This window comes from Toxorhynchites rutilus, chromosome 1 (assembly GCF_029784135.1).
Source record: "Toxorhynchites rutilus septentrionalis strain SRP chromosome 1, ASM2978413v1, whole genome shotgun sequence".
NCBI classification, from domain to species: domain Eukaryota; kingdom Metazoa; phylum Arthropoda; class Insecta; order Diptera; family Culicidae; genus Toxorhynchites; species Toxorhynchites rutilus.
The window spans coordinates 99,436,162-99,454,133 of NC_073744.1; the positions used below are offsets into that span (position 1 = coordinate 99,436,162).

At 42.3% G+C, this 17,972-nt stretch overlaps 1 pseudogene; it reads right to left on the bottom strand.

Annotated features, from left to right (window-relative positions):
• Positions 1 to 10,394: 10,394 nt before the first annotated feature.
• LOC129763771 (U4 spliceosomal RNA) lies at positions 10,395 to 10,550 on the bottom strand (annotated as a pseudogene).
• Between the last annotated feature and the right edge of the window lie 7,422 nt (positions 10,551 to 17,972).

Sequence of the window (17,972 nt, forward strand, 5' to 3'; positions counted from 1 at the left end):
TCTCAACAGTAATATTTGCAAGTTGCCACCAAAAGGATCAGCCCATCTAGGCAAGGTACGAGTGGTGGTAACACCTCTGTAAATATTGGTTGGCCTTCCGGCACCGGAGCTGCTGGAAGCCATGATCGGGGCCTGGCTATATCGAAATACAGCCAGGCGCGGAAAAATATTCACGAACCAAAGTAGACTATACGACGTGCGACGGGGGACGAAAACGGCGGAGGACAGTAACGGCGGGGGACAATGCCAACGCAGTTACAAGAACAAACACCGAAATCACTTGGCGGAAAACACTATTTTTAAAAACACTTGGAAAAAATCACTTTTTAAATGTCAGTTAAATTAAAATCAATTTGGGATATGTAGTAAAAAATTTTCCTAACCTATACCCTATGGGCGTCCTATTTCTCACTAGCTCCTGGTATTAATAAAGGTTTGGTCACTCACCGATCGTGTTGAAGAACCACTCCTAATACACCACCAAATGGTAGTGGGGTAGCGGGGAAGGGACCGGATACCGCCGACGGCAGGGCAATCGCCGCAGCGGTTCGAAGCGACGAAGCGAAGAAAACCTCTTTTCACACCTCCTGAGTTGCTCCTTGTGCTCCCTTGGCCGAGTGGTTAGCGTCATAACTAACATGCCGGGTGTTCGGGTTCGATTCCCGTTCTGGTGGGGGGAATTTTTCGTCAAAGAAATTTCCACCGACTTGCACTGTGATCACGCGTATTCTAGAGCTTGCCACTCAGAATGCATTCAAGGCGTGTTATTTGGCATAGAAATCTCAACTAAGTACTAATAAAAATGACGCAAGTAATACTACGTTGAGACGGCGAAGTTCCTCTAGGAATGTTAGTGCCATTGAAGAAGAAGAAGAAGAGTTGCTGGTGGTTCAAGCAGAAATTGCGCCAAAATCGCGCGTCACTGGCAGGAAAAACGTTGCTGATGAGACGGGCGCAAACAGCGGGACACGCAAGGGGCAGTGAAAACTGCCGGTCAAATTGGCCAATCCGACCGAACCAACTTCCTGAATGGCCGTTGGGGGCTTCTCGGCTGCTTCCTCCTTTCCTGATGTCCGGACAACTGTTGCTAAAAGAAACGCTATATTTAGGACCGAAAACAGCTTTGAAAAAAGCTTTGCATCCGGTTGTAGGAGAAAACTTTTATTTCTATGATTCTCTTTTAGAATGGCGCTAAAAACATAACCGTTGCGGTCGAGTGTCAGTAGCACCATGGATATGTTGTGATGCGAAACGATGTGGTGTATGATTTGGATGAGAATGATCGTTACGGCAGCGGAGCGGGGATTTTTAAGCTGACTGGCTGGCTCGAGAATTACGCATGTGTGAGACTGCGACCAATGTTTCGTTCATATTTTTTCTTTTTCCTTTCCAATCGGGTTCATTGTATTTCGCTGCTGCTCTGGTTGCCCGTTTTGGTCGGTACGATATGAGGAGCACAAAATGCACCAATCAAAAATGGGCACATAGTGCATTTGGACAATGCTTGATATTTCACAATTATTCAATTATTTATCTCAAGAAAAATGAAATGTTATTCGTTATGATAGATGCGTAGATATATTTCCTATCAATTGATGCAAAAACCTTTGCGATCTATTGAGAAATGCTCGAGTAATAAGCGTTCCAAATCTTGCATTTTTACCTACTTGTTCAGTGCCTAGATTTTCATTTCACCCCCTATATCTTCCGGTTAGACGTAGTCCTACGTCAAAATTCCACTCTCCCTTGGGAGGACCGTCAAAATAGTAGGGAAAGGCAAGTCCTTACCCGTCTTCGAATTGGGCACACTAACTTCACCCACTCACACTTGTTCTGCAGAGCCGAAAAACCCCAATGTGCTTGCAACGAAGCTCCGGTTTCCGTTAGCCATCTTTTACTTGAATGTCAACATACCAAAGATGCTCGAGTCCGACACAACATAGGTCAGAGTCTCCGAGATATCCTCAGTAGAGACGAGACCCAAGAAACCAATTTAATTGCGTTTCTGAAAGAAACCGACTTCTTTGGAAAAATCTAACACGAAATACTAAATACCATGGAAATTGCTTATTAAAGTTCGCCACTTCACAGTCATGTATGCGTGTTTATGTGTGTATACACATGTATGTACGGGTCGGAAGGAAGGAATTCATACATGTATATACACGCATTCAATAATAATAAATAATAAATAATATAATATATACTTTCATACCCACATCTATCTTCTATCCATTACATTATACTTTAATCAATTTCCTATTCCTACAGCCACACTCACCAAGGAGGATAAATTCATTAAATAAACCTCTCCATTTTTCAGCTCTACTATATACCATTAAATTCAAAACCACTATATTTTATTCAAACTGTATTTCATTTCATTTCACACCCACCCCACACCCCACTCCTCCCCTCTTTCCTTCCCATACCACTCCCACCCCCTTCCACTCCACTAATCCCACCCAAATCCTTTCCACTCCTTTCCTTCCCATCCTCCTGAGAAGGGCCTTTTTTTGTGTGTTTTTTTTTGTTTTTGGAATACGCCCTGCACTTGGAGTTTAGGTCATTTGTGCTTCGTCACTGCTTCGGTCCTCGTATTAGTAAATATTTACTTTTCTTCACAGCATATATTAAATATCTTATGAAGCATAGGATCCCTTCCTACCTTCTTCTTTAACCGAGAGTCGAGCGGACGGATCTGATGAGTGATTTTTTTGGTTTCCCTTTCGCCAGTCCCCTCTGGACTGGTTTTATTGTGCCCTTCACTGGGCTAGAGGCGAATGAACTGCAAAGTTTAAAGCCTCTTTAAAACAAAGAAAGAAAAAAAGAAAAAATACATTCATTACGATTTGTTCGCTCGTTGGATTCACATGCAGGCTAAAAAGGGTCCTTTTCAGGATCACAAAATTATCTTTAATCTAAAGAGTTTATTGTTTTCTTATCACTCGATAACCCCATCTTGTTCGGCTAAACCGTCCTGTTTAGCGATTGTGTTTGCCACTCGCCACAGCTTTCACAGTTGGAAAATTTCTTCCCATCCAGCTTGTGACATGTTGTACAGTAAATTATATTTAATGCGACGTGCCGAAACACCACTCAGTGTCGCAATGGAGGCGATTTTAACCTGCAATTGAACATTTGCGATGACAGTGGTACAGTGTCGACTTTCAATGTGGGGTCATGATTTGGATCTATGTTTACAAAAATATCCAACTAAATATGTCGCATTACATGACCGTCCAATTAGCTAAATGTCGAACTAATTGTAAATTACTGTATTTTCAATCTGGAAACAATTTAAGAATTGGTGAAAATTGAATAATCAGGAAAGTCCCCAACTATCAACAAGCTCACAACAACTGCCAAATCCACATACTCATCAGATCCTGGCAAACAAATTATGAAAAAATCAATTTGTGTTTTATTATTATTTTGGATATTATTATAGAAAGCATTGAACTATATTTCGTAAACTCTTTTTTGAAAGGTTTAATGGCCCTGATAAGCGCCGTGTTTTATGGAATTTTAGAAAACTTAGTACTCGTGGTTTTGAAAAAAACCATTTCGAACGCACTCGATGCCGCCTTGTTCTGGATTTGCCACCAAAGCAGATTGTATAAAGAACAAACTTTTTTCTTCTGCTATCTGCTGCCGTTTTGCGATTGCGTTTGCCACTCGCCACTCGCTGCAACTGCCTGTTGTCGTGATGTCCACCGAACCGAATGTGTTCTGTTCTGAATGCGGGTTTTCTTATCGTCGCGAGCAGCTTTGCCAACCAACTCGATCACTTCGGCGGCCGAAACTTTATAACGCTATTTAACAGAAGAGGCTGCTTCAGATAAAAACATCTCCTTCTGCTGGGTTCCTGGTCACTCAGGAATCCGCGGAAACACAGCCGTCGACATATTGGCCGGCAAGGGCAGCAAAATGGAACCCCCAGACATGCCCTGTCCTCCATCTAACATTGTCCGCTGGGTAAAACAGCAAGTCCGTGAAAGTTGGGACATACACTGGATAAACAGCCGTCCCACTCATCTTCATAAAATCAAAAATTCCACTCTCCCTTGGGAGGACCGTCAAAATAGTAGGGAAAGGCAAGTCCTTACCCGTCTTCGAATTGGTCACACTAACTTCACCCACTCACACTTGTTCTGCAGAGCCGAAAAACCCCAATGTGCTTGCAACGAAGCTCCGGTTTCCGTTAGCCATCTTTTACTTGAATGTCAACATACCAAAGATGCTCGAGTCCGACACAACATAGGTCAGAGTCTCCGAGATATCCTCAGTAGAGACGAGACCCAAGAAACCAATTTAATTGCGTTTCTGAAAGAAACCGACTTCTTTGGTAAAATCTAAATCGAAATACTAAATACCTTGGAAATTGCTTATTAAAGTTCGCCACTTCACAGTCATGTATGCGTGTTTATGTGTGTATACACATGTATGTACGGGTCGGAAGGAAGGAATTCATACATGTATATACACGCATTCAATAATAATAAATAATAAATAATATAATATATACTTTCATACCCACATCTATCTTCTATCCATTACATTATACTTTAATCAATTTCCTATTCCTACAGCCACACTCACCAAGGAGGATAAATTCATTAAATAAACCTCTCCATTTTTCAGCTCTACTATATACCATTAAATTCAAAACCACTATATTTTATTCAAACTGTATTTCTTTTCATTTCAAAATCAATTTGTGTTTTATTATTATTTAGGATATTATTATAGAAAGCATTGAACTATATTTCGTAAACTCTTTTTTGAAAGGTTTAATGGCCCTGATAAGCGCCGTGTTTTATGGAATTTTAGAAAACTTAGTACTCGTGGTTTTGAAAAAAACCATTTCGAACGCACTCGATGCCGCCTTGTTCTGGATTTGCCACCAAAGCAGATTGTATAAAGAACAAACTTTTTTCTTCTGCTATCTGCTGCTGTTTTGCGATTGCGTTTGCCACTCGTCACTCGCTGCAACTGCCTGTTGTCGTGATGTCCACCGAACCGAATGTGTTCTGTTCTGAATGCGGGTTTTCTTATCGTCGCGAGCAGCATTGCCAACCAACTCGATCACTTCGGCGGTCGAAACTTTATAACGCTAGGTGGACTGGTGTACTGGAACTAACGCGTTCGGCCTAGCTACCCTTGCGGAGTAATTGGCGAATTCACCTACGGGGAATCGCAGGCTAACACGGTTCGAGAGGGATTTTGCCTTTCCCTTCACTTTTCCTCCTTTGTCATATCCAGACATGGCTGCTTGTGTTGGTTTGTTAATGTGATGTGATGCGAAATGATGTGGTGTACGGTTTCGATGAGCATGATCATTACGGAAGGAAGGAAGGTCTTGTATTATAGAGACTTTAAACTTTTGCAGTTCATTCGTCTCTAGCCTTGAGAAAGGCCCTTTGAAAACTCTACTCTACTCTACTTCAGCGCTACCACCTCCGCCCTCTTGCCTTGAGAAAGGCACTCGATCCCTCGCCGTCCAGCTCGTCCAGCAACGATGTTGTGCAGTCGGTGTCCACACAAAGAATGATCGTTACGGCAGCGGAGCGGGGATTTTTAATTTCACCCCTATATCTTCCGGTTAGACGTAGTCCTACGTCAAAAAAAGTTATAGATTGAAACGTGAACATGGGTAATGAATTTATATATGAAAAACAAGCCAAATTTTGAAAATCAAAAAAAGTTGTTCGAAACACAAAAATACGCTTATCTGGGGATAGGCTTTTTCGATAGATAATTGTTTCATCTATCTTCAGCCAGAATTTCAATTTTTTTATCGGATCAAAAAAAAGTTATAGACTGAAACGTGAACATGGGTATTGAATTTATTAGGCTGTCAAAAAAGTCCTGCGGTATTTCCGCGAGGTGTCGTTGTAAGCGCGTAGTTCTAGTTGTATTCATTGTATCGAGTCATACTATAGCTTGTTGGAAAGGTATTTTTGCGCGCTATAATATAGTCCTTGACAGTGTTTTGTTTGGTTAAGTCGTTCGTGAGTTATAGTGTCGCAAATATGGAGCAAAATAAAGAGAAAATCCGACATATTTTACAGTACTACTATGACAACGGCAAAAATGCATCTCAAGCTGCCAATAAAATTTGTGCAGTTTATGGACCCGATACAGTTTCCATTTCCACCGCACAACGATGGTTTCAACGTTTTCGTTCTGGTGTAGAGGTCGTCGAAGATGCGCCACGCTCCGGAAGACCTGTCGTCGAAAATTGCGACAAAATCGCTGAATTAGCCGAGAAAGACCGGCATAGTAGCAGCCGTAGCATCGGCCAAGAGCTGGGGATAAGTCATCAAACCGTTATTAACCATTTGAAGAAGCTTGGATTCACAAAGAAGCTCGATGTATGGGTCCCACACACGTTGACGCAAAAAAACATCTTTGACCGTATCGACGCATGTGAATCGCAACAAAATCGATCCGTTTCTGAAGCGGATGGTGACTGGCGATGAAAAGTGGGTCACTTACGACAACATGAAGCGCAAACGGTCGTGGTCGAAGCCCGCTGAAGCGGCTCAGACGGTGGCCAAGCCCTCATTAACGGCCAGGAAGGTTCTGCTGTGTGTTTGGTGAGATTGTCAAGGAATAATCTATTAAAGGGTGTGTCACATCAAATTGCATCACGGAAAAAACGCTGTAGAAATTTAATTTTTAGGAATTATATCTTCAGCTTTCGCTTATAATCAGATAAGAGTGTATAGATCATGTTGGCTATGCTTCACTGTCGATTTTTCGTAAATTTGGAAAAATGTCGTCGAATGAAAAAGAGCGTAGTGAATTAATCCTGTGCACTCATTTCGAGAATCCGGAGTTGTCACATCGGGACATCGGTAAGATGCTGGGAATCGTCCAATCCACGGTCAGCAGAGTACTAAAACGATACTTCGAGAACCTAACCATCGACCGGAAGGTGAAGAACGGCAAAAATGGATGCTCCGTCAGTGAAAAAGAACACAAGCGCGTAGTTAAGCAGTTTTGTCGTGATCCGAGAAGTTCGGTCCGGGATGTCGCCAAAAAGCTGAATTTGTCAAGTTCATTCGTCCAGCGGACCAAGCAGCGGGAGGGCCTGCGTACATACAAGGTTCAGAAGGCTCCTAACCGCGACGAAAGGCAAAACATGGTGGGGAAGACGCGAGCCCGGAAGCTGTACACCGAAATGCTGACGAAGCCGCATTGCCTGGTAATGGACGACGAAACCTACGTCAAAGCGGACTTTCGTCAGCTGCCGGGCCTGTTGTTCTTCTCCGCAGAGGACAAATTCAGCGTTCCGGAGGAGATTCGCAAGCAGAAACTATCCAAGTTTGCCAAAAAGTACATGGTGTGGCAAGCGATCTGCTCTTGCGGAAAGCGGAGCGCCCCCTTCGTGATGACCGGCACGGTAAACGGGCAGGTTTACCTTAAGGAGTGCCTACAGAAGCGCTTACTACCACTATTGAAGTAAGTAAGTAAGCTCCGCTGCCGTAACGATCATTCTCATTCAAACCGTACACCACATCGGTTCGCATCACAACACATCAACAAACCAACCCAAGCACCCATGTCTGGACATGGTAATAGAGGAAAAGTGAAGGGAAAGGCAAAATCCCGCTCGAACCGTGTTGATATGGAGTTCCCCGCAAGGGTAGCTAGGCCGAGCGCGTTAGTACCAGTGCACCAGTCCACCTAGCCGCCGTTATATAGTTTCGGCCGCCGAAGTGATCGAGTTGGCTGGTAAATGCTCGCGACGATAAGAAAAACCGCATTCAGAACAGAACACATCAAGACAACAACAGGCAGTTGCAGCGAGTGGCGAGTGGCAAACGCAATCGCATAACGGCATCAGGTAGAAGAAGAAAAAAGTTTGCTCTTTTTACAATCTGCTTTGGTGGCAAATCCAGAACAAGGCGGCATCCAGGGCGTTCGAAATGTTTTTTTTTTCAAAACCACGAGTACTAAGTTTTCTAAATTGGAACCATTCCATAAAACAAGGCGCTTTTCAGGGCCATTAAACCTTCCAAAAAAGAGTTTAGGAAATAAAGTTCAATGCGTTCTAAAACATTATCCAAAATAATAATAAAACACAAATTGATGTTTTCATAATTTGTTTGCCAGGATCTGATGAGTATGTGAATTTGGCAGTAGTTCTGAGCTTATTGATAGTTGGGGACTTTCAAGATTATTCAATTTTCACCAACTCTTATTTCTCTATTGAGCTTCGCCCAATAGAGAAATATTGGGCGATTATGAAGCAGGCCCTCCGGAAGAACCCAAAAGTTGTCAAATCGGAGGCGGACTTTAAGAGAAAATGGATTTCTGTTAAAAAAAAAACTACAACCTGACGTTGTACAGAACCTTATGGACGGGGTAAAGAGGAAGGTGCGAGCATACGGGTTTGGACTCGAAGTATGAATAAAAAGAAAATGCCAAAAGTTGTTTAATAGTTTTTATTTTACTGTCTAAAATTTTCAAAAGGATCGGTCTACTGGGCGAATTTCTACAGCGTTTTTTCCGTGATGCAATTTGATGTGACACACCCTTTATGAGCTGCTTCCCTATGGCCAAACGCTCAATTCGGACCTGTACTGCCAACAACTGGACCGCTTGAAGGTAGCACTCATGAAGAAGAGGCCATATTTGATAAACAGAGGCCGCATTGTCTTCCATCAGAACAACGCCAGGCCACACACTTCTTTGATGACGCGCCAGAAGCTCCGGGAGCTCGGATGGGAGGTTCTTTTGCATCCGCCGTATAGTCCTAATTTAGCTAATTGGACGGACATGTAATGCGACTTATTTAGTTGGACATTTTTGTAAACATAGAGATCCAAATTATGACCGCACATTGAAAGTCGACACTGTACCACTGTCATCGCAAATGTTCAATTACAGGTTCAAATCGCCTCCAATGCGACACTGAGTGGCGCTTCGGTACGTTGCATTGAATGTAATTTACTGTAAAATATGTCACAAGCTGGATGGGAAGAAATTTTCCAACTGTGAAAGCTGAGGCGAGTGGCAAATGCAATCGCTAAACAGAAAGGTTTAGCCAAACAAGATGGGGATATCGAGTGACAACAAAACAATAAACTCTTTAGATTGAAGATAATTTAGTGATCCTGAAAAGGACCCTTTTTAGCCTGCATGTGAATCCAACGAGCGAACAAATCGTAATGAATGTATTTTTTTGCCATCGCTCCCTTTTAACGCTCATTCGTTCGTCTCGTTGGACTCGCCCCTCTGGCTGAGTCTGCTGATTTGTCTCTATCCTGTGAGTGTGTACCACTAGAGTATAAAACACGCGGACCCCAAAAAAATATCTTATTTTCTTTCAAACCGTAAACCCGTGTGATTGTACGGCATCGGCATCGTGGACGTAACAAAGGAGGACAAGTTAAGGGAAAGGCAAAGTCTCACTCGAACCGTGCAGGTCTCCAGTTCTCTGTTGGTCGCATTCACTGATTGCTCCGCAAGGGTAACTAGGCCGAACGGATTGGTGCCGGAGCACCAGTATACCTAATAGCGATTATAGAGTTTCGGCCGTCGGAGTGCTCGAGTTGGCTTGCAAAGCTGCTCACGACAATCAGAAAACCCGCATCAAGAACAGAGCAGCTTCGGTTCGGCGCTCATCAAGGCAACAATTAGTTTCAGTGAGTGGCACGTCGCATTAAATGTAATTTACTGAACAATATGTCACAAGCTAGATAGGAAGAAATTTTCCAACTGTGAAAGCTGTGGCGAGTGACAAACGTAATAGCTAAACAGGAAGGTTTAACCGAACAAGATGGGAATATCGAGTGATAACAAAAACACAACACCAAAGGTTCTTTTCAACCCTCAACATATTCATAAAGAGTAAACAGTAAACTAATCCATTTTTCAGGTAGATAGGTAGGTATTCACGTAGGAGAAGAAAATAAAACAATATATTTAAAATATATATTTAACAAAAGCTGTCCCCTTTGTATAGTCCTACGTCACTCCGGTTATGTCCCCGACATTACCCACCCGTCTTTTTTTTTCAAAAAAGCTAGCTAGTAGGTTTTAATTTGATATATCGATCATCTGAATGGGTCCAGTAGTTCAAAAGTAATAAATTTTTGAAGAATGTCATTTTTGGGAAAAAAGGGGAAAGTGATTTTTTGGACCATCGGATAACTTTGAAAAATCATAACTCAAAAACGAAAAAAAAACGCCTCCCTGAAAAATCCTCAGCTTTCCAGAACGAATATAAAAAACTATAGCGCCTTTGGTCCTGAGATTATGAAAACAATTAAAAACTAATACAATCAATAATAACGAGAGCAGAATTCAAATAACAGGTGATTGGCTTTAATTTGATATGTTGATTATCTGAATCGGTCCAGTAGTTCAAAAGTTATGAATTTTTGAAAAAACTTTTGATGGGTTATACCTACGATATAACCGCCAGGTTGACGTAGGATTGCCGTTGGCTTAGTAATAATTTGTGTTTTTTCAATCAGCAATAATCGCACCTCGGATGTTTCTCATTGGGTACGATATCGCCGCTGCGCATAGCTACCTTTTATATGTATTGATTAAATTATTGAATTATTTACTAGTGAATGAATGAAACAATTTACGAATTCAATTGCCAAACAAATCCCAATTTAGGTCAATTCATGTATTATGGTAGTGGTTATCGCAGCAAATAGTTATCAACATTTTGCCTAATCATCAAACGGTATGCGTAGAAGTTCAGTTAGCTGGCGACATGAAGGGATATGCAGTTTTGAATAACCGAGCCAAAGCGTTGCATTTGTATCAGGTTTTGTAGACCGTGTAAGCAAAACGAATTCCGGAGTGTAAAAATGCAGGGGGCCTCAAAGTAGTACCGAGATCTGCAATGCCGATTTCCCCACTTTTAGGTTTCGGAACCTGTGTTGGGAAAATATATTCCGGATTGCGAAAATGCAAGCGAGTACAAAAGTACTCACAGCTTGCGTCTCATTTGCAATGTCAATTTCCCCACGCTCCATGGTTTTGAAGTCTGCGTTAGGAAAACATCTATTCATTCCAGCGATGGTACCTCAATCGTTGCGCAATCATAACTGAGTGGATTTCGGAGCGATACTCGCTTATATACCGATTGGTGTGATATCAATAGCCTGTTTTGGAAGCAATTTTAAGGCAGTTGGAACAAGTTTTTGGATCAAAAAGTAACAAGCATAGAACGCGTAGACATTTTATCTTTCGAATAAAGTGTTTATCATACCATTTCGTTTAGTTGTTTAGGAGCTATTAACGCTCAAAATCTCGTTCTCCGGCGTAACGCTTTCGTTTTAGAAACTTTCAACTTACACCCCAGTATAGCAATGAAAGACGTAGTCCTACGTCAAAAGTCATTTTTGGCAAAAATGCGAAAAAATGTTTTTTTTGGACCACTCTAAAATGGAAATGGTCACCCTAATAAAAAATAAAAAAAATACGGGTCTCATAATTTGCGATAAAGAACAAAACTACCACTTTAGTCGAAAATCTGAGAACCATTATGTAGGTTTGGCATGGAATGGCTGTATGTTTGTCTGTTATCTGTCTTTCTGTCTATCTGATTCTTATGGACTCGGAAACTAGTGAACCGATCGACATGAAAATCGGTATGTAGGGGTTTTTGGGGGTCGGGGAAGGATTTAAGATAGTTGGAGACCCCTCCCCCCTCTCTAAGAGGGGGCTGCCATATAAATGAAAAATTTCTACATTACTCGAGAATTAATGAGGCAAATGGAACGAAATTTGGCATGTGCATGGTTTAGGGGGCAATAAATGATTCTATGGTGGTTAGAGACTCCTCCCCCTTCTCTTAGAGGGGGCTGCCATACAAATGAAACACAAATTTCTGCATTACTCGAGAATTAATCAAGCAAACGACATAAAATTTGGCATTTGGAGATTTCAGGATGCAATAAATGTTTCTATGGTCGTTAGATACTTCACCTCTCTAAGGGGCGGGCTGCCATATGAATGAAACACAAATTTCTGCATTACTCGAGATTAATCAAGCATATGAAACCAAATTCGGCATGTGGAGGTTTTAGGGTGCAATAAATGAATCTATGGTGATTATAGACTCCTCCCTTCCACTTTTAGATGAGTATGTGAATTTGGCAGTTGTTCTGAGCTTATTGATAGTTGGGGACTTTCCTGATTATTCAATTTTCACCAATTCTTAAATTGTTTCCATATTGAAAGTACAGTAATTTACAATTAGTTCGACATTTAGCTAATTGGACGGACATGTAATGCGACATATTTATTTGGACATTTTTGTAAACATAGAGATCCAAATTATGACCCCACATTGAGTGCACCCGTGGCCGAGTGGTTAGCGTCTCACATTATCATGCCGGGTGTTCGGGTTCGATTCCCGTTCTGGCCGGGGGATTTTTCGTCAAAGAAATTTCCTTCGACTTGCACTGTGGTCATGCGTATTCAAGAGCTTGCCCCTCGGAATACATTCAAGGCGTGTTATTTGGCTTAAGAAATCTCGACGAAGTATTAATAAATGACGCTAGTTAATGCATACGTTGAGACGGCAAAAGTTCCACAAGGGAACGTTAATGCCATTCAAGAAGAAGAAGACCCCACATTGAAAGTCGACACTGTACCACTGTCATCGCAAATGTTCAATTACAGGTTAAAATCGCCTCCAATGCGACACTGAGTGGTGCTTCGGAACGTCGCAATGAATGTAATTTACTGTACTACATGTCACAAAGCTGGATGGGATGAACATTTCCAACTGTCAACGCTGTGGCGAGTGGCAACAAATCGCTAAACAGGAAGGTTTAGCCGAACAAGATGGGGATATCGAGTGATAACAAAACAATAAACTCTTTAGATTGAAGATAATTTTGTGATCCTGAAAAGGACCCTTTTTAGCCTGCAGGTGAATCACACGAGCGAACAAATGGTAATGAATGTATTTTTTTGCCATCGCTGCCTTTTAACGCTCATTCGTTCGTCTCGTTGGACTCGCCCCTTTGGCTGAGTCTGCCGATTTGTCTCTATCCTGTGAGTGTGTACCGCTAGAGTATAAAACACGCGGACCAAGGTGCTACTGACATTCAACCGATTCGGTCGTGTTTTTAGCGCCCTTGTAAAAGAGTACGGAAAAATAGGAGTTTTCTCGCACAACTAATCAAATGCTTAGAGCAGCCTTTCTGAAGGCTTGATTAGTCCTAAATACAAATTGATTTTCAGCATCGCAACCCGAGGATAGCAGAAGAGGATATCAACAAACGTTCACTGCGGTGGCGGTGCTCACCGGTTCGCCGGAAAAAGCGCGCGCTTTTTCGGCGTCACCGACGCCACGCCCCCTTTTTTCTTTCGGGCAGTGTTGCCAGTTTTTTTCTGTAGTGCTAATAGTGAATCTTAATTATTAAATAAAATCTAAAAAGAAAAAAAAAACACGCATACAAACAGTGAAGTGACTGAAGCAATTATTAGATTAAGTGTAATTTGAAATTTTCTGCACCTGTTGGTGGCTTTTCAAAGTGCTTTATCGGAACAAAGTGTGATTTTCTGGGAAAATACCCCTTAGTGAATATCCCCCATAAGGAATTTTAGTGGTTTTATATCCGTACCTGCTGACTATAACCTAGGTATAGTCAAGCAGAAGCATGGCTTCAAGTAGCTCCGGGCCTCCGGGAGGCCGGGCTACAAATTTGTACGAGGGTAAACCTACCCAACGTACTGCTCCAAGGTGGGCCGACCCACTGAACGGCAACCTTCAGATCCTGTTACTTCGTGCCACAGGAGAGAACGCGATCCCGACTAACCCGTTCGTCGTGAGTAAGACGATCGCCAACGCTGTAGGGAAGAAATACTACACAGCGCGACCGCAACGGGACGACAAAAAGAGGACGCAGTATATCCTTACGGCCAAGGACGAGGATATAATTGGTAAGCTCCTTTTAATCAACAAATTGATCGATGAAACCCCTATCGAAGTAATTTACCACCCTACTCTAAATCAACGTAAATGCGTTGTTACTTGCCGTGATGTAATTGACATCAAAGAATCCGAACTGGTGACAGAGCTTTCCGATCAAGGTGTGATCGATGTCAAGCGAATCACCAGGAAGGAGAATAACATTGTTATTCCAACCGCTACTCTCATTTTGACAATTCGTGGAACTGTTGTTCCCGATTTTATTAACTTCGGATTTATTCGGGCTGGGACTAGAAATTTCTATCCCAACCCAATGCAATGTTTCAAATGCTATAAATTTGGACATACGAGCAAGCGATGCAAACGCGAGAACCCGCTTTGCCGAAATTGTGGACAGGAACATCCAGAACAAAAGGATGGAATTAAAACCTGCAATGCTTCAGCATTTTGCTTGAATTGCCAAGGGGACCATTCCTCTTCGAATAGGAAATGCCCCGTATGGCAAACTGAGAACAACATCACAAAATTAAGAATCGACTATGGTATCTCCTACAAAGAGGCGAAAGAAAAATACAACGGTCAAAATAATGGACCAACTTTTGCAAGTGTTCTGCAAGACAGACTCTCCAACTTGCAAAAACCAACACCCAGCTGCAACTGCAAATGCAACTGCGCCTCGGCCGCTTCGGCCTCTTCTAGCCGCGAAAGCACTCCCCCAATTGACACTACAATCGATACTTCTATGACAGAGTCGACAACCGACAGCTCAACAACGGAATCCGAATCCGAATCAGTCATTTCAATGGACACTTCTGATGTTCCAAACAAAAATAAAAATAAACGGAAAATGGCGAAAGGATCATCTTCTGATTCAGATCAAAAATCCGAAGATGAAATCCAAAATAACAAGGACAAGAAAAGAACAAAAAACGAACAAAGAACTACACCACCAACAAATAACAACACAACACCAACAAAAAACAACAACAACAACACACATCAAACAAAAAACAACAATAACAACAACAGCAACGCACATTCAACAAAAAACAACACAAACACAACAAACACTCCAAAGACTTCTACACCAAACAAAAACAACACCAATACCTCAAAGAAAGCTTCTCTTTCCAAGGGTAAAGGACCATCGAACTAATTCTCTTTGAATAGTTCAAACATACACACAATTAAGACTTAGGAATTAGAGTTAAAAACACCAACACATTCACTCCAACACAGAAATTCGGGATACAATGGAACATCAGAAGTATCCGACGAAATATTCTAGAACTGAAAATGCTTATTTCAAACTCTAATCCCACAGTCATAGCCCTTCAAGAAACTATGACTCCAAACAACTTCGATAAACACTTCATCTCAAAATATATCACATATTTCAAAGAGGGTCCCAACCCCTCAAAAAACGGAGTTGCAATCGCAATCAAAGATGGCACTCCACATGATCTTCTTCCCATTACCACTGATCTTCAGGCAGTGGTAGTGCGCATTAAACACCCCTTTCCAATCACCGTCGTTAGCATCTACATCACTAATGATTCCGATCCGAACACCCTACGCGGACAACTGGACCATCTGTTCGCCCAACTTCCCGCCCCAATCATGCTTATGGGTGATTTAAACGCCCACTCATACGCCTGGGGAGGTGCATACCTCGATCGAAAAGGATCCATCATTGAGGATTTCATATCCGACCATTCTCTTCTCCTTCTTAACAACGGCCAACACACCAGAATCCATTATTCTGGTACTACTTCAGCCATCGATCTCACTATAGTATCAGACAAACTATCTTCAAAACTTTCTTGGAACATCCACGATGATACTTGCGGAAGCGATCATTTTCCAATCTTCACTTCCTTCGGCCAAACTTCTCCAGAGTTTTCAACAAGGCCAAGATGGAAATTTGAATACGCTGACTGGGCTGGCTATCAGTTTGACATTGAAAACCGCCTCTCCGCTAAACGAGATTGGACAGCCGAGGAATTCTCCAAAGTTGTCCTAGAAGTTGCAATGGTGCACATCCCCAGAACCAGTGGCATCCCTGGCAGGAAATGTGTCCCATGGTGGTCGCCTGAGCTGAAGGCAGCGATCAAAGGTCGACGTAAGGCCCTACGCAAATTAAGAAAGGCCCATCCGGACAGCCCACTGAGACCCACTCTGCTTGCAGAGTTCCAAAGGGCTCGCAAAGAAGCTAAGACTGCTATCAACACAGCCAAGCACAACAGTTGGGTTAAATTCGTCAGCGAAATTAATCCCAACGCGTCAACAAAGGAGTTATGGAGTAAGATTGGCAGGCTTCATGGAAAGAAAAGAAGCAAAGAATATAATCTTCTAATTAACGGTCAATACACCAATGACCGGAAAATCATCGCCGAGGCGTTTGGAGATTTCTTTGCTTCCGCCTCCTCCAATCAAAACTACGACCAAACCTTTCTAACCCACAAAACGGAATGCGAAAGAATTCCCATCGATTTTCATACCGATGTGGAATTTGACTTCAACAAAAACCTCTCCCTCAAAGAGCTCGATTGGGTACTGAACAAAGTCAAACAAGGATCCACAGGACCTGATGACATTAGCTACCCTATGCTTAAGAATCTACCCCATCTCGGGAAAAAAGCACTTCTGAAGCTCCTCAACAAAGTCTGGGACAGTGGAACCCTCCCCAGTTGCTGGAAAGAGGGTTTAATGATCTGTATCCCGAAACCAGACATGAACAATCATCTTCTTGACAATTTCCGCCCCATCACTCTCCTAAGTTGTGTTGGGAAAGTCTTGGAAAAAATGATCAATCGACGCTTATCAACTTTTCTAGAGTCAAATAAGCTGATTGATCCCAGACAATTCGCATTCCGTGCGGGAAAAGGTACAGAAGATTGCCTTGTAGCAATCGAAAAAATCCTAGACGACGCAACTGAAAAATTACACCACATTGATATTGTTTCCCTGGATTTATCCAAGGCCTTCGATCGGGCATGGAGGTACCCAGTGCTGAAAAGCCTTTTCGACTGGGGGATTCGTGGGAGATTAGGTCTCTTCATTAAAAGATTTCTAAAAAACCGGTCTTTCAAAACCGTTATTAACAACCACCAATCTTCTCTAAAAATCCCAGAAAACGGCTTCCCACAAGGCTCAGCACTTTCACCAACCCTCTTCAACATTGCCATGCAATCTCTATTCGAGATTATCCCGGACCATATAAAGGTCATAGTCTATGCAGATGACATCACTCTTATCTCTACGAGCTGCTTCGGCTTAATTCAGAGAAAGAGGCTTCAAAAAACCTTAGACTCCATCCAAAACTGGGCTCTAAAAACAGGTTTCAAAATTTCCCCGGAGAAATCCAAACACATACATATCGGAAAAGCTCTCAGAAGGAGAACATATCTTCAGCTCAACAAAATCCCGATCCCTACAATGAGGACATTGAAAATACTAGGGGTTACTTTCGACAAGAAACTCAACTTCCTATCACATTCCCAAAAGACCAAAATAGCCACCAGAAAGAAATTGAACATCATCAAGGCTATCGCAGGCAACCTAGCCTCTGGCCATAGAAAGACGCTGCTAAATGTTGTAAATGTTTGGTTGGTCCCACAAATCCTTTACGGAATAGGCACCTTCAGCCGTGGAGGGGACAGGGTGTTAAACACCATTCAACCAATTTACAATAAAGCAATTCGGCTCGCAATTGGCGCTTTTCCCACCAGTCCTACTCTTGCTGTAATGGCAGAAAGTGGGCAACTTCCCTTCACCCACCTGGTAACAAAAGCCATCACTAATAAAGCCATCCGTCACTTGTCACTCCCCGAAAGCGACCACAATGTCCCATTAATACATAGAGCTAAAACATGGTTCAAAAATCTCACGAACAAAGATCTTCCCGATATATGTGAACGTTCATCTGCGACGGGAAGAAATTGGAACGTCAAACCGCCGAACATTAACCTTGAACTTCTCAAGGCAGTTCGGGCGGGAGACCCTTCTCCAAAAGTCAAAGCCTGCTTCAATAACCTCGTTGCATCCAATT